Source organism: Cupressus sempervirens, chromosome 1, assembly GCF_028749045.1.
Source record: "Cupressus sempervirens isolate cs-2001-9-10 chromosome 1, ASM2874904v1, whole genome shotgun sequence".
NCBI lineage: Eukaryota > Viridiplantae > Streptophyta > Pinopsida > Cupressales > Cupressaceae > Cupressus > Cupressus sempervirens.
This window is the reverse complement of record NC_143118.1, coordinates 803,119,206-803,145,436: the sequence shown is the minus strand read 5'-3', so window position 1 is coordinate 803,145,436 and position 26,231 is coordinate 803,119,206.

Genomic DNA, 26,231 nt, shown 5'->3' with positions numbered 1-26,231 from the left:
AATATTCATAGTAATGTGTTTGTTCTCCTTATCCAAACTTTTTTTTTTTGCCTCTTCTTTAGCAACCATTTTTCTAAGGACTTCCACTTTAGTAAGCAAGTCATCATGATCTGTGATTATTTCTTCTAATTCTATAGGGTCACTCAAATCAATGACGTTTTTCTCAGTGAAAGGAACATGAAGAGGGTGACATCTACTTGATTGAATACTTCTAGGTCTAGGATACTGATTTATTCCTCCTAGATCACTAGATCTAAAAGTAGTATCCCCCATAGACGATACCAACTTGTCTTGATAGCGATGTTCCTCGTGAAAAGGTGCACCAAAGAGATTTCCTAGAAGCCTTGTACTCTCATATTACAAGCTATGGGATCAAACTTCTTTTGCAACTATAGGATGGAATTGGAAGTTATCTTTAGGTTTCCAAGCATGAATGCTTTCTCCTTTCTTCTTAGGCCAATTCTTCTTACCACCTTTTGGTAACTTTGTACATAAGGGATATCTAGGTTTTCCCTAACATATGATATCATATTCTTCCTTTTATTAGCTATCCTTTACTTTATTATGAGTACTAGTTATCAAAACCTAAGGCTGAGTCACCACCCACTTGGGGAAAAACTTTAAATAATGGCTAAAGGATAAGAAATACACTAGAAAATGTACTTTTCAAAACATACCTGACAAAGGGTCCCAAACTAGACAACTTTAATATTGTAGTTTTGAGGATTGCAAACTCTATGTGGCCAATAATGCACTATGCAAGTCCACAATATGTCACACAAATTTTGTGGTGTTGATATATTTATAGATTCTCAAGGTTTCTCACTCAAAAGAAACCAATACCAAAGAAAAAGTTTACAAGATAACAAATATATGACTATGGATATGTGATTCATGGTAGAGATTCTTATTTCTTTCATAGGCTTCCTAATAGAGTCACCATTTTGTTGGTGTTTTAAAATTACCAGGTTGCTCTAAACCTAATACTAGGATGCATAAGACCAAATTCAGTTTAAGGATTAGCTATTTCCTATATTCAAGTGAATTCATCTCAAATATGGACCAACATTAATAGAGTTCAAAGAATCTCTACACTTTAGGCTCTATAGGTCCAAGGTGGGTGCACCTTAGGGATGGAAATGACTAGTTATTTTGATCTTATTCTTCACAATTCATTGAATCACACTCTTCTCTTTAGATCTATCCCCTATAGCAAAAAATGGTCAAAAATATTCTTGGATTTGTAATTAACTCCTTGATTATAGTAGAAAATTAAAATTCAGAGGAAAAATATTACAAAAAAGTAATGACCAGTAGTTTGATTCTTCATTACAGAAAAGTAAAAATTGATTTGATTTAAATCTACTTTGTGAAATCACATGAACTTGTCATTTTGCATTTGAATTGATGATAAATTCCTTATCCATTTCTATACAGAGTCATACTAGTAAATAATTGAACTATGTAATTGACTTGCAATTAAAATTATCAGTTGTTAACCTTACACTCCATTCTTATGATATCCTTCTCATATGCCTAGAAACCTATAAATTTATAGAAGTATTTTCTTAATTCCTTGAATTAAAAGAAACAATAAATTGACATACAACCTATCTCAACTAGATTAAATTGCATGAACTTTTCTCATTCAATCCCAAAATAATAAGCATATGGAAATGGAGACCGAATTTAGAGACATGTATATTCAAAACTCCCTCTTTGTGTTAATATTATTTGAAAATAATACATCACTATTATAAACTCAATAATAAATCAAGACATGACAAAAATGTCATTCAAGATTCATTTCTGTTATTAGATTTTCAAAATTGAATACAACACATAAAATTGACACAAAGAAAATTGGACTGGCTGTAAAATAGCATAAACACTAAAAATCATACAAACTTCAGACCCTCTCTCCAAATCTTGGAAATCCTTTTATAGGAAGGATTGTAACAAGATTTAGATGGGAGGACACATGTCAAAATCTCATTAGAAAGAAAATACAAAGATATTTCTATATTGTTACATCTCAAATATTCTTTGTACTTGGAACACAAAATAGGATGCAATTGCAAAATTAGTAGGTGGCACTTTCTGTAGGCATCTTGAGCATATTTCTGTTGGTGTTAAAATTCCTATCAATTTCATTTCCTTTTCTTTATCTCTTTGTCTCTTCTTCCTTTTAACTACATCCTTGAACTACCTAGTCACTCACCAAATGATATGGCCTTTATGTCTTCCATGACTTCCAAAATAGAAATGTTAGTGTCCACACTAGGCTAGGTGGCATATCTAATTACATTTGATTCTTCAAGGTGTTTTCTCCATTTAACATCTATTATAACCTTAACCTCTACAATTATATTTGACATATATGCTTCTATCTTATATAGCATATCTATCAAATCATATACTCCTACTACACTCGCTTCATCATTGCATTGTGCTAGGAATCTAGGATGGTTCAAAATGTTGTCAAAAGAAGATGACCATTCTATCTAGTCCTTAACTTCTCCATCATTATCTAAAATTGTGGGCACAAAATTCAGTGTTCCTATAGAAATTGCTTTCATTTTATTCTAAATTAATTGCAACTTTCCAGAAAAGAAACCATTCAAATCCTTTACCTTGTTTATCATTTTTCTGATATTTATAATCGCCACTTTAAGTAGATCTTTCTTTTCTGCCAAAAGAGGTACAAGACTATAAAAAACTAGAGTATAAGTACCCCATGTGGTAAAAAGAGGAGATAACATAGCATCTACCTCTGATAACTTGTATTTAGCTCCCTGCAAAACAAGATAATTACTATGCACATATTGTGAAACCATTTTCAGTGCATTTATCTTATGAACTAGAAGTTCTTGATAATTCTAATCTCAACCTCCTTGCTAGATTCTAGAATCCAAATATTTTTCATCAACTGCTATAGCTTGACCTAATGTACCTTCAATCTTAGATGCTTGGACCTCTATTTGGATGCCTTTATCTTCAATTTCTATAGTTGATCTGGTAGTGTTCCTTAAAACAACTATTTCACTCTCCAACTAAAGGTTCCTCTATTCTAGGACATATGTCTTTTTAATTTCCTCTTCATGATACCTCCTAGTTTTAATATACCGCTCATAGGATCCTTCTAATTGTTGTTCTAGTACATCTATCCTATTCTTTCCCATCATTACTTCTAAATTTTGCAATCCATCTATCCGGATACTTGAAGTAGAATGAACATTCTAGACTGTAACATTCCACCTTGGGGACTCTTTGATTTCCATAAGAGTAGACTCCTAGTTTTCTGGAGCTAAGCTCCATATTTCCATAGTTTTGGCACCAATATTATACCCAGAGCCTCTCAATTATCCCATTTAATTCTCATCTTTAAAAGATATTGTTCTCTATCATATTGTCATTTGATCTAGTAAAAATGAAGAACTAATGTCCAATCCTAGGAAAATAATCATAGCACTTCTCTACACTAGCTCCCTAGCTTCTTCCATAGTGAGGGTTACAGTGACAAGATTATACTCCTATAGTTTTTGAACCATCTCAGGAACCATTTCATCTAAATCACTTGGATTCATTTGTAGGGATAACTCATTATGTTTCAATTTAAATAAAAACCCTTGAATTCTTCTGTTTTGATGAAGTTATCATCACTCATGAATTCAGTTTGCCTCTATGATCCTATAATAAAGCATTTGAGCTTGGAGTTCCAATTTATTGGCCTTTTTCTCATCCTCAATGGCTAGATTTATTAGGTAATTTCTTCTCACAGTATCAAAATACTGGCTACCCCTTGAAAATATTTGCAAGGATTTCTGTGTAGCCTTTGGTGGAATCTCCACCATTTTCTACTCCTTATTTCTCTGTTCTGCCCACTCTGAACTCTCAGGTTGATCTTCTTCTTCATCATTTACTTCAACCACAATGTCTTCATTAGAATAATTAGGGTCAATATTTCTTCTTATTTCTTTAGAAACTTGTGTTGATATTTCATCAAAATTCTCAACACATTTGTCCAACCTAGCCCAGTAGTCCATCTTAGGATAAAATCCTTTAAAATATGGATCAACTTTCTTCATCTCTTGTTGAAAATAGACAACATCCAAAAATTTAATCATTCTCTCTCTACAAAATTTTTTAACTAGTCTATCAGCAATGATATCCTCCTCCCATAGGCATTTTGTTAGAGGTAAGGTATAATTCCTCATTGTCTTCAAGGCATTCCTAACTATATTGGTGGGGTCATAAATTCTAACAAGGGCCACTAGCAATTTGTATTCTCTAAGGAAAGCATCAATTTCCTCAATTGTATTCTTTCCTATCTCAAAATCTCCTACTTTGGTACACCTACATGTAAAAGTGCCCTTCTTAAAAAAATTTCCTAAGTACTCTCTATTTAATGAAATCAATTGCCAGAATATTTATACAATTTCTAACCTCTCTAGCACAAATTCTGAAAGAAGATGGGGGGCGCTAAGAACATCTAAAAACCCTAATAACAATATAATCTTTAAAAAAAAAACACTACCCCAATTATGTCCTACTTGTTTTTCTACATCAAAACATAAATTTGGCTTAACTATCTTCTTCACACTATGAGGTATTTGTTCATTAATAGTCACTATCATCTTTAACACAAGGTGTACAAAATCATTATAGAAAGAAACAACATTATAATAAGGGTAGATTCTGATAGCCCCTATTTTCATGGAACTTAAATTGGCAAAATTTTATGGTGAAAATGCTTTAGAAAGAGTGTTGTGATGTTAGGGTTTATGTGTTATCAATTTTCATTTTTAGAGGATAGCCTCAACATTGTATTTTTTCCCTAATCTAGTTATTTTTCCTTGCCCTAGTGTGAAAAATGATGCCCTAAGGGTTATTTTCTCATCTTATCTTACAAGAAATTTAATAAAAATCAGAGTCTATCCCTTACCCTAGGTTTTATATCTATGTGGGGTTTTATTTTTCTTTTACATTGTCTCTTATGATGCTACGATGTAAGGGTTAGTGGAGGATCACAACATAATCTTATGATTCCCTTAGTATCATATGATCACATGTAATGTTGAAGGGTTCCCAAGTCTGGTGTGTGAGATGTTACGATAAAAAAGGTGATTGGGACATTAGGAAGGTCTTTGAAAAGTTTTAAGATGTTATGATGAAGCCCTGGCCATAAGATCAGAAAGTGAGGATAAGAATTCTATGATGCTATGGCGTACTTATGATTGTAAGATCATAAGGAGACAAGTGAAAAGGCTCAGTAGCAATATAGTGTTAGACAAGTTATAGGCATCTGATCTTGATTGGTCAATTGTAAAATGTACACCAGGTGGATGCTTAGATGGACTGATGGGGCCAAAAACTTATTTTACAAAATTTATATTTTAAACATAGCATAGTGTGATCTCTGATCTTACGATAAATAGTGTATCATAAGTTCTCAAACCAACGGATAAAGTTCTATGATGCTACGAAGAGGAATGTGTCATGAGATTGTAAAAGTAAAAGATAAAGCCTATGATGCTATGGTAAAGAGAGATAATGATTTCTCATAGTATCGTAGGGTTCTAAAGGATAACTTGAGATGTTACAAAATGATAGATAACCACATGTCAGGAGATCATAAAGATTTTAAATGAAGGCTTCGATGCCATGGTAGCCTATATATTGTGAGATCATAGAAACTTTTTCCAAGCCTTGCGATAGTGTGATAAGGTTTTTGACTTTAGGAGATCAAAAGAACGAAGAAAATCTATCCCTTGCCTAAGATATTTTGAGGGTTTTGACTCTAGGGTCATTCATAGTATCATAAACCCTGAGTTGATGTTATGTTTTCTATTTTTTGAGCTAGAAATGACAAAGGGTTCTCAACCAATGAGATTTAAGTAATGAACAAAAAGTGCAATGTTAGATAATAATGACAACGCTCCCCTAAGGTGATAGTATAAGATAATTTTATGGCTTGAGAATGCTAAGAATCAATGCAGAGATGAACATTGATAAGATACATTGAGCAATAAAGAAATCCTATCAATCACTTTCAATTTACCATTTATAGAGAAAGAGATTTTAAGCAGTTGTAGAGTTTTTAGTGCATATAGGTAATTATTTTCAGTGCCTAAGAGCAAAGTTCATACACTATTTTCTAGCATAATTTCAAGATGTATAATAAAGAAGTAGAATAAATTCAAAAATTACACATGGGAGTGGTAGAAACTTTGACTTCTAAGGGAGGGAAAACATGACCAAGAAAACCTAATAGGTTTATCAAAGAATGGATTAAGCTTTTCCTTGATTCCTCAAATGATAATTCTATAGATGACCATGCTTTTTTCAACCCATATACTTTGTATAGAGATACTACATGTACTAGAGTCACGAGTTCTAAGCTATTCAAATATTTTTATCATAATAGGGAGAAAAAAATCCTAGTGTGTAATCCATGGAAGAAGAACCTAGCAAAGTTGATCTTTCTAGAGGTCTTTGTGGATGTAGAATTAGTGAAGGCCCTAATTCAATCATACAATTCAGCCACAAAATCCTTCCATAGGAGAGATAGAACTATCCTATATACACTTGACCATGCTTCATTCATTGAAAATTTTATATTAGATAGAGCCATGGGCCAACCTGTAGATTTGGAAGATTTGTAGAAGAAGTTTGAGAGAAATACCATGGCCTACATAGGGAAGTCTATGCTACAACATATCCCTATAGATTTAAATAGTGTGGATGATTACCCTAAGAAGGTGGAAAAATGATGCCTTTGGACAAGTTTAAAAATTATTTTGCAAAAATAGTATATGGTGTCCACAAGGTGGTTGGAAAAGATGGAACTAATATGGTGTATGGTGCTGAATTTATTATTGCTAGAGACATGCAAAACTCCTACCATAGGGGGAGTATGATTATGTTGAATACATTTTAGAGGTGATGAAGGAAAACATTGCCTTGGCTCAAAGTGGAAAGTTGAAAGATTTCAAGCTCCATCACTATTCACTACTAATGCACCTAATCTTGTACAAGAATGTGGGATACATAAGTCCTAATTTCATTAATCATACCATTGATGCAAATGGAGAGCTTCTAGTTCAACTATGGACACAGGTATGGGAAAATAATTATTATTTTTCTAATTCTATTTCATTCTTTAATAATTTTACTACTGTGATAATGAGAATATTAGATCTAGGTTATTTTAGGGCACCTAACATTTTAAAGAGTTTGTTGAGACCAGCTCCACTTTTTGAGGGTAAATGATTAGACCACAATTAGGGGGACATTTTCTTATTTCCAACTTTTTCTTTGATGAGACTCTATGGTTTTCCCCAGCAACCCCACATATTACCAAAGTTTATTCCCCCTAGGTTGGGTATAATGGAATTCATATGTTAGTTTTTTATGGTCAATATGCAGTATTTAGGGCCTAAAGTGCATAAAGGAACTTTCTTCTATAGATGTTTCAAGGCAAGGGACTTTTCAATTGGAAAAGAGGTCCTTGAAAAATCCATTCTTTCCTCCATCACTACAACCTATCAACTAGTCCCTACATGATGTATGATCCTAATAAGGATAAAGATCACCCTTAAAGAAATAAGGAACTATGTGCTACCTAGTACCAAGGAGCTACCACATGACGATGTTATTCCAAATATAGTTGCATAGGGTGAGGCAACTAATAAACTAGCAAAGTTGGATGATGTTTTGAGGGTGGAGAGGGAGATGAAGATAACTAATCCCAATTTCAAGGGATTTATTTAGATATCCCCTATCCTCATAGAATTAGGGAGATTATCACTCACAATGCTGAAATCATGTCCAAATGCCAGAGGGACCTATGAGAGAAGAAGAGAGGGTGTGCCTAGACAACCCTGAACCTAATGTGACTTTAGAAATAGAGGAAGATGATGCTCCTAAGGCATCATGGGTCAAAAAAGGGAAAAAGAGATAGAAAGTGGTCCATATCCTTATAGAGGTGAAACAAAGGACCCTATATATTTTACCAAGCAATATTTAGTATTTTTGCTGACTTAAGGGAAAGTTATCTCTAGGATAGAATTAATCCAACTAAGAGCACATGTATGGACTTGGAACTAGTAGCAGCCAGGCTAGATGATAGGATCATTTAGGCCCAACAATTCATACAGGACAATGAATTCATCAAATTGGCTTAGTTCAAGATATTTTTGTATAAGATAAAACAAAGTGAGTTGGTGCTGAAGATGAGACTAGGAGAATTAGATGAGTAGAAGTTAGAAATGGTTAAGAAACTATAGGCCTATATCCTAAGAGTGAAATCATGACTCTAGAGGAGGCAAGAGACCTTGTGCAAAGGAGTGGTATGTTTTTAGTATCTGGATGGGATTTGGAGCAAGCACTTATGCTTGATCAAATAAGGAGACTAGAGAATTCCATCTCATATGAGGTATTTGGTGCTAATGGACTGTAGAGAGGAACTAGATTCAACATAGATACCAAATCTTTGGAAATTTGGAGCATGGCTCCATCATCAAATAAACCAAATATGATGGATGTACAGAGTACATAATAGGATAAAATGATTGTGTGGACTCTATAGAGTACCTCTAGTATAGAAATATCAAAGGCCATGAAGAATTTCTCATTCATGAATGAGGATAAGGTAGAGGAGATTGAGACTAGACTTTCCAAGTCCATACATGATTACATTGATGTAAGAAATCTCTATGAGGATGAACTTAGAAAAATTCATGTGTACAGGGAGAAAATTGCAGAGTGTGAGGCTAAGGTCCAAGCACTAGAAGCTAAGGTTGCATCTATCAGAGAGCAGCTTGTAAATGTAGAGCAAGTGGTTACTAGAGAACAAAGACAAGAGAAGAAAGATTAGGAGCAACCAGCTAGGGATAGACTTGAGGCCTCAACACAAACAGATGGTTTGGAGATAGAGGATACAACAAAACCAAGAAGAATAAGCATTGATGCTCAACTAATTCAGCAAGGAGATGAGGTACGGACTACTATCCTTAAAATTTTGATGAGCCATAGGGTTAAAACTCTAAAGAAAATATCACAATAGGCTCACAATTTTTTATATTTCTTTACAAAGTGTTAAGCAATTTTTCAATGAGGCACTTTCATGGCTATCACCCACATTGAATTTGTGGGGGTCATATACACAGTTTATAGAGAAACTTATTGTATTGATGGTTAAAAATCTAGACTTTTCTAATGAGATAATCATAGTGAAGGAGGACTTAGAGGTAGTCAAAGAATTAATTGGCTTTTTCACTAGTAAATTGCAATTTATACAAGGTAAAATGAAAGTTTTATATCAGGGAATACAACCTTGTATACCACCAAGTTTGGATACCACTAGTACAGTGAGAGATTGGCAAGAATGGTCTGATTCCTTTGGTGCAATTGTGGCTCAAGAGGCCACTATGGTAGTTTTTGAAGACAACTTTGATACCCCTTATAATAAATTGATTGACTCCCTATTCAGAGAAAAGATAGACTTAAACAAGTTTTTTGTTGAGTCTAAAGTAATTATAGATGCCAGGGGGATTAAAGCCACCAAGGACCTAGAAGAGGTTAGAACTACAGAGTGGCCCACCAAAAGGGAGATCAAAATTTGGGAATCAATGGGAGAAATCAAAGCCCTATCGGTAAGAGGTAGTTGAGATATTTTGCTAAAGATAGTAAAGGACAAAGGAGAGTAAAGTTAGAAAAGCATGACATAAATTTGCACCTACTGACTTTTTAGCTACTTTCTCTTTTTGGATCAAACACTGAGGAATGTCTTGCATACCTTTTTGTTTGTATATTGTCATTTTTTCTATCCATCCATGTTTTGACATGTGTCCTCCTCCCATTCATAGCTTGTTATAATCCTATTTAAGGATTCCCAAGATGTGGAGTAGAGGTTGATTACCTATAGAATTTTCCTATTTTCTCATGTCTTTTTACAATCCATCCATTTTTCTATAGCTATATGAATATAATCAATTTTTGTAAACTTGAATATATACAACAAACGTCGAGTATCAGTGATCAAGTTTTGAGTTATTTTTGAGTCTCTGCTAATATTGTAATCATTTTCAAAGGAAATCAATACAAGAAGGAAATTCTCTATATATATGTGTCTTTGAGTTTTGTCTCCTTTCTTATATATCTATAATATTGAGATTGGAATGAATACGTTTCATTCAGTTTAATGTAATTCACATAAATTTTTTATTTCTTATTGATTGGTGTTGATTCAAAGAATTAGATAACTACTCTCTATAATTGATAGGGTTTAGGGTTTATAAGAAGGATATGGTAATAATGAAATTTAGAGCTCACTATTGACAAATTTAATTACAAGTTAATTAAATAGTCCAAATTTTTTGGTTTTGACTCTATGTACCAATGGATAAGACACTAGTCAATTAAAGTTCAAGTACAAATTGATGATTCACTTAATTGCACAAAATATATAATAAAAAAATAGATCAATTTACCATTTTATGTATTGAAGAACTAAAAGTGTTTGTCATTACTTATTTTCTTTTACCTTCTATGTGGTTATAGTTAGCTACTATGATCAAGAAGTTTATTAGAAAATCATAGAAGAACACTAACCATTTCTACTATAGAGGATAGTCTTGAAGAGAAGAATATCAAGTTAATAAGATCAATCCCTAAGGTTTTCCTGCCTTGGCCCTACAGAGCCTAAAGAGAAGTAAGTCCTGATGACTCTATTAATGTTGGCATAGAACTAAGATTTAACCCTATTTAATATAGGATTTAACTAATCCTTAGGTTTGTCCTTGCCTTATGCTTCCTGGTATTAGGTTTAAACCCACCTGATATGTTCCTTACCTAGAAAGTGTTACAAGCTAGAGTTGTCGTTGCACCAAAAGATCGACCTGTCAATGCTCAATACAACTACTAAACTTATAGAACATGAAGGTGGTTAATCCATGTCATGAATCTCAAAGGGGAATTTTGGTGTAGAGTCCAACAATTCCCCCTTCGCATTACCTGAGGAGATTTGAACCCACGACCAAGCTCTAATACCACTTGTTACAATCTAGAGTTGTTGCACCAAAAGATTGACCTTTCAATGCTCGATACAACCACTAGACTTATATAACACAAGAGGTAATTAAGCCATGTCACAAATCTCAAAGGGGAACATTGGTGGTTAGTCCAATAGAATTTTTACTATACCCTTTTCCATATTTTTATAGGTAATATTTCTCCCCACTCCTCTATGCACTCGAAGAAACTCTGATAAAAATGTCTACATTTCTAAACAAGATCAAATGCATGATCATAGAGTAGTTAAAGAATCTAAAATTCTCCAAATTTCCCTCTTGTGTAGCCACAAGTTCATCATGAATCTTGGTGATGATGTACTCTACAAATTCATATCCCATACTTGTGTTGGGATCTTGAATATTTAATATCATGATGTAGTGTGCATCATAGTATACATGGTTCCATCTGAACCTAGGACTTTGTTCAAAGAAAAAACAATATTCTTCATATACCTCTAAAAGAACTCAAGAGGCATGATTCCATCCACTTCCTATTTCTTTGGTATTTCACCTTTCTCTTTGTGTACTTGAGGGATGTTCCTTGTGATTACCCTGCCCGTGTAGATATTCTTGTGGTTTTTGAATTTTTCATTGAATTTTTTTGTCAATTGGGGATGACATAAGGACTCCCAAGTCAAATGCTTCAATGAATGTTTCCTTGTCTAGCGCCAAGAAGATATTTCTATCCTTTCTATGAAAATACTTGAGAACTAGGTTGTAACACTTTATTAATACCTTCACTAGGTCGACATCCACAAAAAACTTTGGCATAATTAACTTTCTAAGATTCATATTCCAAGAGTTACAAATTGGGACCTTTTCTATCCTATTTTTGTATAAATACCAAAATTATTCACCACCATTTCTATCTGGCACCTCTGCATCTCTATAGAATACATAATAATCCTTGAAGGCATGGTCATTTACAAATTGTGCATTTAAGGAACCTAGTAAAATTTACATCCATTCATCCATGAATGGGTTAGGGATTTTCCCCTTTGAAGAAGACTCTTCAATTATGGCTTGTGCTATCAATTCTCCTTCTTTCTACACCATTTTTGTGAAATCATCTAAAGTATTCTAAATGTTGAAATTTTGATTGAATTCACTCTACAACTCTATCTCTACTCTAAAAACTCAAATAATCATGCAATTGGTAATGAAAATCTCCATGCGTCTTATAATTTATCTATCTCTATAAAATGGAGCATGGCATTAATGTCTTAAAACCTCCATGCTTGAAATCCTTGAAAAGATGGTAATGTTTTCACTTTTTCAATTATCCATGTTCCCAGCTCAGACATGGCCATTGAAAACTATTTTATACATTTCAAAATCAGCATTGTGATGGCATGATGACCTCTTTGTTGCTACTTCACCATGGTTTTCTTTCTTTACTTATCCATGTGATCATATGAAGAGGGCTATCTTATTTGTTTCACAACTTCATTACCACTTCTCTTAACTGCTATGTCTGGCCTACAACATTACACTTCCCTATAATCACCACTTCAAAACCTTATTCCTTCATTGACTTCATGGTCTTGCAACATTATGCTATCTTCCTTTTATTCTTTTTCACTCCTTTGTAGCTGTTCAACATTTAAATTTACTAACTAGTGCGATTGAGTGATTACCATTAGTTTTACCATTTTACATCCTTGCAAGAGTTTAGGACTTAAAAATTCATATACTGTGACATTGCAATTCTTGAGATATTAGCCTTGTCACCTCTTTGCAATTGCTAGGAACAAAGCTTTCTTTAATTATGCAATGTTGTGCTAAACCTTTCTGATTAACCATTACTTCACTTCGCAACTCAAGATCTTAACTATTTTTGAAACCATGTGACATTGCACTATCCCATTAACCTTAACATTTTATTTATTCATATTATCACAACCTTAAGTCTTGACCATAGCTTTAACCCTACGATGATGCAATCAAAGCATTTTTCCACTTCACAGCTTTGATCTTAGGTTAGCCTTGACTCCATGTGATGTTGTGACTACTTTAAATCTTAACTGACTTGATTACTATTCACACATTCAAAACTTACCTTTCATTTCAATTTAAACCCTTTTGATAGTGCAAATATAATTTCCTTTGAATATTAGATGTTCTATGCAATTTTGCAAAATAAAATCTTTATTCATGGCTTAATTGTGTGATGGTTTGATATGTTATCTTGACTATTCTCATTCATTGCTGCTTCACAACTTGAAATCCCTTGAATCTTTTCTAACTTGTGACAATGTGATAACCATTTAAGATTAACTATTTCATGTCATCACAACTTCAAAAATTGAATCCTTAACTCAGTCCTTAACCCTATGAAGGCACGATTATATGCTTTTGATGCTTCATTGCCTTAACTTTGGGTTACCTTTAACCACCTGTGAACATACGAGAACCTTGAACTTGACTATTTATGCTTCCCTAACTTTGGGCCCACTAATACATGTATCTCTTTGTCACTTTCTTTCTTTGGTTAAACATCATAGAGCTTTAAAATGGGAAAGTGACTATTGTTGATCAAATAAGATCAAATAGCATCGAGAAGATGATGGTCCTCTATTAGAAACAACATCTATAACTAATAAGAACATGCCACTTGGACCCTATTTCTTCATTGAATGCATGGCTTTCAATCATTGCTTCACAAATCTACATGTCTTAAGCTTGATACTACCTATGACCTTGGAATTAACACCTTATCACCTCTTTGCATTTTGAAACTTTCTTATAACCTTAATAGCTATGAAGTCGTGTCGATGACTATTTCATATCCTTGTACCCTTCAAAAATGTTAGGGAACATAAAGGAGTGATGTTGCAATTAAAACACTTTCATAACATCTCAACTTAAAAGTATTTAGTGTACATGGTATAATCACATATTCATGAGCCCTTAATGTAGAATGAAGATAAAATGATAATGAACTAGATTAAACCCAATAAATCATTATCAAAATGTAGATTCTATAATTGCCTCATGTTTCCCTAACCACAACCACTAAGAAATCTCTTAGACCAAAATCTCAGTGATAGTTCTAGAATAGGAGTATGCTTAGAATGCAGATCTACAAGAATGCATGCAAGATCTATAATTATAATGTAGATTATATGGGGATAAAAACTCTTATAATGCTATGACAATAGACATACAATGAGCTAAACATGTAATAAATGATGCTAAATAACATTAAAAAAAATGCTAAAATGATAACTTAGAATATGCCTATAGTGCAGATGCCTAAAACCTAGGTCCCTTGGCTCTTGGATTTCCCTCCTATTTATAGGATTTTGGGAGGGGTTGGGGTGAGAATCAAGATTTTTACCTTTGACTAGTGGATGAAGGTGAAATTGAAAATATCTCATAAGAGACTAGTAGGAAGAGTCCAATATGTTGGATACAATTGTTCAATTGTGTGTTGTCTTTGATGTTACACAAATGTCATATCAGTTATTAGATAGAGTCTACCAAGCTTAGTTGCTCTACAAGGAAATTCTTAGTATCTATTGAGCTCAGTTGGTCAAAAAAGAAAATTAAAAAATCTACCAAGAATTCTTGGAATTTACTCTATGGAAACAATTTCTACCAAGCTCACTCAAGCGTTGAAGGTTTCTGTGGTAGAAGTCAGTTTCTACCGAGTTCACAAGGTTAGCAAAGGAAATTTAGTGTTTACCAAGTTCACTCAGTCTCCAAAGGATTTTGCAAAGTTTGTAGTGTTTACCGATCCTCTGTTGGTTAAAACTAGAAATCATTTCTGGAATAGTGTCTACTGAGCAGGGTCAACTAATGAAGGATATCATTATTTTGGGAAATAAAGTTTAATTGTTTCATGTAATGAATATAGCCAAATAATGTAATGATTATTGGTAATTTTAACTTGTAAATGAGTTGACTTGATAATTTTTAAGGTATAAATAAAAGGCCAAGTTGTGAATTCTAAAGTACGGATGGATGGATGAGCGAGCATGCAAGTGTATTGATTTTGAATAGGAAAGTGTGAGTGAATTTTGAAGAAGGATCAGATATCCTTGTGGAGCAACAAATATTTATTCGATCAGAGAGGATCTAGTAAAGCAAAATAGAGATCTATATCAACAAAGTTCAGTTGCATCTCATTCAGGTAAACTCATTGTTACTTTCTCACAATTATAGCAGTGATTTCCTAAATATCTTAATAGAGTTGGTTGAACAACCATTTTGTAAATCCTCTAACAAGGTGAACAATTTTATTGAATTGTTCTAAAGTCCTCTAGCAAGGCCACTCCTATTAGGGTGATTAAATCCTTTAACAAGGTCACACCTAATAGTGTGTTTTGTAACCTTTAATAGGGTTGGCTCCTAATAGGGCTAACTTCAAAAGAGTGAAAATTGGTAGCTAGTTACTTGGTGGTTTTTCCCATATTAGGTTTCCACATTAAATCTGGTGTCTCTTGTGTTCATTTTATTTTTTTTATGCATGCATGTTAAATCTTTGTGAATGCTCAAAGATTAGTAATAACTTATAGTACATCTATCAAGTTATAACATTTTTCTGTGTGGCTACCGAGTGACAATAGTAACTAGTTTTTAAGACATCTAAGGGATCTATGGATTTTTTTTTGTGGTAACTGATTCACTCCCCCCCACCTCCCTCTCAGTTACTCCATCTATATTTCAAACACAATAGACTTGGTTTTGAGAATAAATGAGGATTTTTCCAATTCTTTTTAAATGAAAAAGGGGCATTTTCACTTTTGTGAGGATAAATGATTTTATTGATTTAATAAATGTCTTATTTATTTTCAACACTTTGTCTTTTTTTTCCTCCCTTTTTGAATTTCATTTTATGAATTTGAATTGTTTTTCTCCTCTTTTAAAGTTGATTTAGGTCTTGTTGATTTGATAGATAATTAATGACCTAGTGCAATTTTTAATTTGAAAGTCTATTGTGTTCTTTTGATTTCCACCTTAATTTGCATTGATTGATCCGAATTGCATAATTGAGGTCTTTGCTAATTTTTGGGTGTCTACAAATGCCCCTCTTTGAGCTAATATGAGAAGCATATTAGTTCAAAGGTTATCTTGATTTCTTGATTTTAGGTCAAATTCTGATGATTATATGTATGTTTGATGGTGTTTTAACATTTTGCAATTGTCATGGCATTTTTTCATTGATGGCTTGATGTTTGATTATTGATGATTTGATGTTTTTATTTTTGTTGATTCTACTGATTGATATTGCGATGTTTTTACTGTAATATCTTGCTTTTGGTTGATTTGATGTTTGAATTTTTTGGCTATAGTAGAGTGTTTTTTATTTTGTAGAAAATTTTAATGCCTTAGTTTGGATGCCTTGGTTTGATATGGATATATGCCCCCCTCAGAAATGAAATTGGAAAAAAAAATGAATATGCAAAAATTAAGGAGGTTCCAATTTTAAATTTTAAATGTGTGATAATTGATGGATGGAGATGATCAAGTGGGTTTAATACAATACTGAATTCAGAAAAGTGAGCAAAAAGATTTTGATGAAGGGTAAATTGGATGAAAAGGTGATATAAAGGGCCCTAAGGAGGGTTAAATAGGTCAAAAGACCTTTTACCCTTGTCATTTTCCCACTCCCCTTTTTCATTTGGTGATTTGGAGCATTGAGATAGCAAGGATGGTGGTCCCTTTATGAGGGCATAGATTTGAGAGGGGTCACAAATACAAGCATCCAGTGGACTATGGTGCCCTAGTAAGTCATCAAGATCCTCCATTTTTTAGATTTTTCATGCATTCCTAAGTTTTTTGGAATTTTGCACAATTTTTTGTGATAGATGTGATAGTTTAAGTCTTTTAATGCATTTAGCTATTGTTTTAGCAAATATAGTTTCTTTTAGCGCATTCACATAATTAGTTAGCACATTCAAAGGATGAATTAGCACATATCAAAACCTGGTTTTTAGGCAAATTAGCACATATAGATAACAAATAGCACATATAAGTATTAGAATGGCATATTTAAAAGTTTCAATGCACTTGATTGATCTTATAGTGCATACATCAGATTTGTTAATGCTTTTGAATTAAATAGTGCCTATGCAATGTTAAATACTACATATGATCATTTGAATAGCACTTAGCCATATTATAGCTCATGTGAGGTATCAAATAGGGCTCTTGGATGTTATAATAGCGCATCTATCTATTTTAGCACATATGATTGATTTGGTAGTGCATATGTCATATAAAATAGTGCAAATGATTATTGAAGAGTGAAAAATGATTGTAAAGCCTTAATTGAGTGGAAGATAATGCAAAAGGCTAGATTCTAGGTTTAGTAGTTAGGGATTCATCATAGTAGTCAAGTAGTTAGGAAGTGATGTTCTAGGATTAGTCTAATGATAGGTAGGTAAAGAATGATGCCCTAGCTCAAGACACAAAGCAGGGAAAACAAACAAGTGTAGCTCAAGATAGAGAAGGATGAGTAATAGGTCAAATATAGAACCAATAGTTGAGTAGCTAGATATAGATAGTAGACTGATATATGATGATCAATTTTGATGAAGGCTAACATTGTTGTTTATTTAATGAAAAATAGGTATGTGGGAAAAATCTCATGGTTCAAGCGTTATATTCATGGCCCCTAGAGGCAGCAGGCAAGTCATCAATTGAGGAGTGGTAGGTGATTGATAGATGCAGGTTTACTTATTTGCTAAAAATGCCCTAATTTTGAGTGAATAAGGGGCTATTGATATTTGTGGCCGAGCAATAGCACTCAAACCATAACACCTTTTAGTTGTCGATGGGTGAGATGACAGTGACTCTAGAGGATGTATATTAGATATTGTGGATCTCAACAATAGGGGATTTAGTGTACTATGATTAGATTGTCGATCGTACTTCCTTCCAAGATTTGTTTAAACATGACATCATTAGGGATGACAGTGTATCATGGTTCTAGATGTTGTAGTATGAGGCATTGTTGCAAGTCTTGACTGGATTGATAGGAGGATTTTTGTTGCTAGACCAATGAGGAAAAGGATGTCCAGTTGGATGGGGTCAGTTGATATAGGATATGATAGATCAGCCATGAGATTTTCATGGGGCAGTTGTATATTGACCCACTTGTACCATGACTTGCATCAGGTTGTATATTTGGGAGTTTGTCACTATTAGTAGGAGTGATTTTGTTACGATTATGGATATGGGGGCATTTACCCATTACTCAACTAGTATGTGTGTGATAGCAGCCTCAAGTTATGCCTTACATGTATACTTACTCTGGTGTGATTATGTAGCCCCTTTTGGGCAGGACAGAGTATTGGTAGCATATGTTGGATGATATTGATGAGGTTGTATGGAGACCTTACAGGTTTACAGATCCATGGGCTGAGGATGATGATGAGATGGTATATTCTTTGGTCTGAGGTATTTTCTTGGTTGGGTATCTGTAGTGATAGAGAGATTTTGTTTTAGGAGAGTGTTGAGACAGTTTGGTCGGTGGCAGGGCATGCCGTAGGGGTCAGCACATTATGCTCGGGTGCAGCCAGAGAGAGTAGTGTGGGCACCAACTTTGAAGTATGAGGCTTTCTTGGAGGCCTTTCTATAGATGATACACATAGTATCTTCATGGGCATTGTGAGATTGAGTGGCAGATGCAAGGATGGAGGGGGACTATGTACGATGGTTTCGGGAGCATCCTTTTCTGAGATATATAGATCTGGCAGAGCCTATTCCTAGGATTGATAAGCCATCAAGTGGGGGAGAGGATGAGGATGATGAGGGTGGTCTAGCGAGAGGTAGAGGGAGATGAGAAGCCTAAGGGAGAGTGAGAGGTTTTCTTAGAGCACGAGGGAGGTGAGGTCGAGTAGTCGTGGTACTACTGTAGAGGGGTGTGGCATGAGTTCCAATGTAGAGACCAGTAGGTGCAGGGAGGGTTAGAGGTATTTGAGGCCATGGTGATATAAGGGTGAAAGGAGGGATGGTTGGTGGTGTGGGAGATGGTTAGTGGGATAGGGTGGTTGGATAGGGTAGGGAAGAGCAAGTGATGATCAGGTTGGCTGAGAATGTTTAGTTTATCCAGCAATAGAGGCCATAGGTACAGGATCCTATTAGAGATCCATAGGATGTACATTCACAGGGGCCACAATAGGTCATACTAGATACACAGACACCACCAAAGAGGCTAGGGGGATCTACTAATTTAGAGGCTTGGATGAGTGTCATGGAGGCTCGGGTGGGTGAGTTGACAAGTACACTACAAGAATTTATAGTTGTGATGACACTAGGGCCATCACCAACATTAAGGACAGATGGGGCATTGACTAGTTAGACAATCATAACCAAACATGTAGCACCAATGATAGATGTGATAGACCAGGTGCCCCAAGAGGATGCAAGTGCCCCTAGTAAGCAGGGACCTCTAGGTTAGGCGTCGATGCATGGATGAGTGTACATTATGTGTTATGGAATTACTCATCATCATCTATGATTATTCTTTTGATGTTCATTTGATATTCATGTTGATGTACTTGGTGAACTTTGAATGTTCATGTAGATAGAAATTGTGATTTGTTGATGTTCATGTTATTTGATCATTTGGATGTTCTTGTTGATGTAGTCTATCTTATATTTATGTTGGTTTTATTCTTTTGATGTATTGTCCAATCTTTTTCTTTATGAGATATCTATGTTGCTTGATTTTCAGACATGTGTATTTGTTATATCTTCGACTCATGTATGCATGTGAGGATTTCATTTGATAGATATGATAGTAGTAGATATTGATGTGTGTGTGTGTGTGTGTGTGTGTGTGTGTGTGTGAATGAGTAATGTAGTACAACATATGGATAATGATTAAAATAAATGAAATGGAAATAATCATGTAATGTATGAAAATGTGATGTGATGGTGTGAATGTAATGAAATGAAATTTGGTAAAAATGGAATTTGATGTAATGCAATGTAATAAATGAAATATAATGAAATGACAATGGTGGTAATGTAATGATATGAGATGTGATGTGGTGTAGTAAAATGAATATTAATTGATGTAAGGAAATGAACCATGAAAAATGGGTTGTGATAAATGAAATGTAATGGAATGAACTTCACAGTATAATTGCATATTCATGAGACCTTAACACATAATAAACTTCATGGTGGGCACAAATTTGTACATGGTATAATCATGTATTCATGAGACTTTAATGCAGAATGTAGATAAAATGACAATGAACTAGACTAAACCAAAGAAATCATTATCAAAATGTAAATTCTACGAGTATCTCATATTTCCCTAACTACAACTACTAAGAAAGCTCTTAGATTAGTATCTCAGTGATAGTTCTAGAATGAGAGTATGCTTAGAATGTAGATCTACAAGAATGCATGCAATATCTATGACTATAATGTAGATTATATGGGAATAACAACTCTTAGAATGCTATGACAATGGACATATAATGAGCTAAACATGTAATAAATAATGCTAAATAACATAAAAAGAATGCTAAAATGCTATGAATTTACTAGAATGATAATGCTAAAATGATAAATTAGAATATGCCTATAGTGTAGATGCCTAAAACTTGGATCCCTTGGCTCTTGGATTTCCCTCCTATTTATAGGATTTCAGGAGGGGTTGGGGTAAGAATCAGAATTTTCACCTTTGGCTGGTGGATGAAGGTGAAATTGAAAATATCTCATAAGAGACTAGAAGGAAGAGTCCAACAGACTTGGTTTTGAGGATAAATAAGGATTTTTCCAATTCTTTTTAAATGAAAAAGGAGGATTTTCACTTTTGTGAGGATAAATGACTTTATTGATTTAATAAATGTCTTATTTATTTTCAACACTTTTTCTTTTTCTTCCTCCTTTTTTGAATTTCATTTTAAAAATTTGAATTTTTTTTCTCCTCTTTTAAAGTCGATTTAGGTCTTGTTGATTTGATAGATAATTAATGACCTAGTGTCATTTTTTATTTGAAATTCTATTGTGTTCTTCTGATTTTCTACTTAATTTGCATTGATTGATCAAGATTGTGTAATTTAGGTCTTTGCCAATTTTTGGGTGTCTACATTTAGAAACATTAAATATAAAGTGACAAAAACTCTAAATAATTAGGGATATCGAAGTATAAGAAAAAAATTCACATGTCCCTATTTTATAGTTGCATGAAAATTCATGAACATTTCACCAAAAACAAGACAAGAATTATTTTCCCTAGGGATTCTTCATGAGGGAAAACAAATTTTTAGAAACCCTAAGTAAATTGAAATAGAAATTCTTCCTGATTTTCACAAGATTTCACAAATTTTTTGCTGGGTGAAAATTTAGGCCATCAAAAGGTACAAAAGACTATGGTCTATGCTACAAGAAAAATGACATGTTTAAATTGAGAGCCTATACAGATGTTGTTTGGGTTGGAAATATTGATGACAAAAAAAGTACAAGTGGTGGAGCATTTTTCTTAGGAAAAAGATTGGTTACCTAGGCTAGCAAGAAACAAAATTGCATTTGCCAATCTACTACTAAAGTTGAATATGTGGTTGTTGCTATAAGTTGCACAAATGTGGTTTAGATCAAAAAATTATTCAAAGGGATGAAGGAAGAAATCACTGAACCTGTGTTAATTTACTACGCAAATACAAGTGCTATAAACATATCTAAGAACCTTGTGATGCATACAAAGACAAATCACATTGCAATCAAGTATCATTACTTGAGAGAGTTGGTTCAAGGAAAAGAAGTGAGAATGAAATATGTGAATACAAGGGAACATATAGCTGATATATTCACAAAGGCTTTATGTAAAGATGTAGATGAATATCTTAGAGGTAAACTAGGGGTGATACCCCTATCCAAAGCTACTTAAGAAGCAAGAATAGTGCCTTGCATCAACTGAGTTGAATGACATACTTTACAACTTGATGTAGTGGATCTTACTTTAGGAACTACCTAAAGTAAAGAAGGAGCTTAAACAAAATATTTATAGTCACATGCAAAGTGATAGAGGGAGAACCTAAATTGTTGATATCTACATGAGAAGATGACAATTATTTGGCATTGTTTTCAAAGTGGAAGAGTTTATTACAGGTTACTACAAGTATAAGTGGGAGTTAGTACAAGAAAAGAGAGAGATCAAAAAGAGGGAGAAAGAATGTGAAAGAGAAAGAAGAAGAGTTGTACTAAATATCTAAAGAAGAAGAGAAAGTATAGCCTATACTAAAGAATGACACATACAGATAGAGGGTGAGATTTTGATACAAGGTATTAAGTTTATTTTTGCTATTTTTTTGGTATTGGTTTGCCATCAATTCCAAAGAGGGAGATTATTGAAATGAAGAAGATTGTTGAAGTATAGAAATGAGGAAAATTGATGAAACCTATCGTGAAATAATCATTATTTTGTCACTGATGTCAAACCTACTACTTTCTAGTGAGACAATTGCTAATTTAGTCTGGATGCTATCATTTTATTTATTGATGAATAATATTTTAAAATAAAGGATAACAAGAGTACCTAGAGAAAGGTTGAGTTATATGGTGTATAAAAGGAGCACTAAGACCAAGTAAGACTTTGATGATATAGTGTATTGTTTATCTACATAAGGGCATAATGAAAAGATACTTAAGAAAAGAAAAGAAGAAGGTTAAGATAAGAAATATATCTTCCAAGCTTGACTGAGTAAACAATGGAAGACAAGAAAGTCAATGCAGGCCAAGCAGAAAGTTAGTTGCGACTAAGAAGATTCAGTATGTGCAAAACAAAGAGAAATCTAATAGTTTTCAAGAAAATGAAGTTTAATATGTGTTGAGCACCAGTAAGACTTAGTGTATGCTGAGTAACCTAGTGTTGACCAAGCATCATAAGATAGTTACTGTCGAGCAAATAACATGTTATTGTCAAGTGCCAATAAAATAAGTTTGATCAAATATTTGATGAATCTGAGTTGACAAAGATATTTTCTTAAATTATGTGAAGCATGCAGGAGATAAGCATGATGATCTGGTGGAACAAAACTCAAGATAAATTGTTTGAAGATAAATTTGAAGAGGATTATAAGTGAATTTTCTAGAGGGAACACAATGGAAAAGAGGGTAGATTTGATGAATCTAACCTAATCCTAAAATGGATGATTATGGTGAAGAAGAAAAAGATCTAAATTCTTTATACAAGGATATAATTGGCCAGAAGAAAAGTGTAGACGAGGAGTCTTGAGGTGTTGCCTCATTTGGTGGCCAAAGGAATGAACCTATAGTTGGCATACTAAGAAAGAAGACTTAAGGAGGTGAAGGATTCAAGGGTGAACAAAATGTTAGAGATGAAGGATGTTAAATACGAAATAGTATGGAGGACTAAATAAGAGACCTATAATCTACAAGTGAGGTTTTTTGTTATCAAATCAAGTCCTGTTGTTACCTTTTAACAACTGTACCTATCTAGATAAATCCTTTAGATTAAGGTTGACCTAATAGTCATGAGTAAATCCTTTAATAGGGTGGCATTCTAATGGAATGTTCTAAAGCCCTCTAACAAGGCTCATTCCTAATAGGGTGATTGAAATCCTTTAATCAAGGTCACATTTAATAGTGTGCATTGTAAGCTTTACCAAGGTTGGCTTCTAATGTAGCTCACTTTAGAAGAGTGAAAATTGGTCGCATGTTACTAGTAGTTCTTTCCCAAATTGGGTTTCCATGTAAAATTTGTGTCAAATTGTGTGAATTATTTTGTGGTATTTCATGTTTACATTTCTTCAAAGTTCATTTGACCTAGGATAGTAATATACTATGGTTTGAGATATTGGTTGATCAATTCATGCACATATATTTGTTAAGATTTAAAAATTTTTATCTATACATTTGGACCTTGGGTAACTAATTCACACCCCCCCCCCCCCACCCCTTGGTTATTCTAAAATATTCCATTACACTCAATGCAATGAAAGTAGCCTCAATTCTAAGTAGATCTCCACTTTATCTCAAACTAATCTTAGTTGATTCCAATCTTCCAAGAAGAGTCTCTGTTGTTATATTTTTTGTGCAAGGTATAACCTATTCAATCATCTATGATGTTTTCTTATATGCAAGTGTCAATTTTTTCAAGATCATCCATACAATTTCATCTCTGTGCTTATTTTCATTACAAGCCTTAATTCATACAATAATTTTTGATATTCTACCAAAATAGCTTCTTAAAGATTCATCTTCCATCATTTTAGCTTCTTGAAATAAACATATGTAACTTTGTAATGTAACCTTTCTAGAATGCTTCTCACCTTCAAATGTAGATTCCAAATCTTTCTAAAATCTCATATGCTAAATTTAAATATTGTACCTAATTGTACTCATTTTTGGGAAGAGTTTCTAAAAGTGATTCTCTAGAAATAATATAGCACATAAATACCTCTCTTTAATCTTCAATATATTCATCAAGTTTTTCTTCTCCAACCACTTTTTTATTTCTCTTAATTATTAGCCAATATTTCTAACTATCATAGTTAACTTAATTAAACTTTGGATTTTCTTTTTTGAAATGATTCACCATATATCTTCTTAAGTTGTTAAGATTTTCCTTCAAGGACCTAATGCCAGTTTGATACCAATTGTTAGAAAATAAATTCCATCAAGATAATAGGGAAGGGGGGGAGGGGGGGTGGGGGAGTTGAATTAGTTATCCAATTAAAACAACTTTTATTGACCTTATTAAATATGAAACATGTAATCAATAAGTGCAACAATCACAACAAGATCACCATACATAATAATACCATATTTGTTAACTAGGGAAAGCCTTGATTAGAGGAAAAATCTAGTGGGGATGGTACCCACAAAATGATGTATTAATATATAAGCTCCTTACAAGAGGATGGACTCTATACAGGGTTAATAAATTCCATTAATTATACATCAATCCCTATTAGGAGACTAAGAATCCTTGTGAGGAGCTTGTAACCTTGTAAGGAGCTATGCCAACCCAAATAGGAGTGGTGGAAGGTAGAAAGATCCATTATCCAAATAGGTTTAGGGGCAAGACCAAAAATCTCACTATCTAACTGGTCTTAGTACTATCCTTCACAAAATAATACAAATAGATGACTATCTACAATAACCTCTTTTCCAAATACAATCTCTTTGTCAACTTGTTGTTTCTTATTTGCACCAAAAACTTCTCTGATCTCAAGATGTTCAATATCAGGTTCACTAGATCTCACATCCAAGTTTGTATACATGCATTACACAATCATACACTTAAATCACACTCTTCATATTATCATAAGGAAAATAACTTTCATTTAGACCAAGTCCTCAAACTAATTATTGAGCCAGCCTTGAGAATTTAGGCCAATATTAAGATAACAAAATTAACATTACATTACAACTTTACAACTTTTCATAATGACATAATATTGTCAAGTCATAGTCTTCACAATCCTTCACACATACAACATCAATATGTGCACATCTAACCAGTGTATCTTCATAATATCTTCTACCTCTATACAATTGCACTTAACCAGATTCTATCACTATTAAGAGATATAATGAAAACACTAGTAACTACTTCTTAGGAATTTTGTCTTAATATTGTCTTTAACAAATTTTGAATAATTGTTCATATTTATACATGCGCTCTTAACCACCTCACAAAAACTCTCTTTGGAACATGTAATCAACTATACATAACCTCATCTTTAATCCTTGAGCTACGTAACCTCTATCTCAGTCTATCACTCTATCAATCTCTACAAAATAATATATATGTTGACATCAATGACAAACAATTCCATGAATACAACATAATATTACTGTATCATATCTCTAGAAATATTAGGATACTCCCCCATGGAAATACCACCAACATTCATGCTAACATAATATACTCTTTGATTTGATAGATAATTGGTCTGTCTAACTCCCAATATACTTTACCACTATCAAAATATAGTTTTGTGCATAGAAAAGGATACATACAAATAATTCTACAAATTTCAAACCTTGCATCTCAATTTTCCTTGGGTTCATCATCAATTATGTAACTATTTCATATGCAACTTGTAGTGCTCTTGCTAATATGTTGTCTAAATGATTTATCTGATAAATATTGTAAAAAATAACCCTTGAGAAAAATCTTATTTATTTTTTTAAAATACTACTTACCATAAATATTTCCTA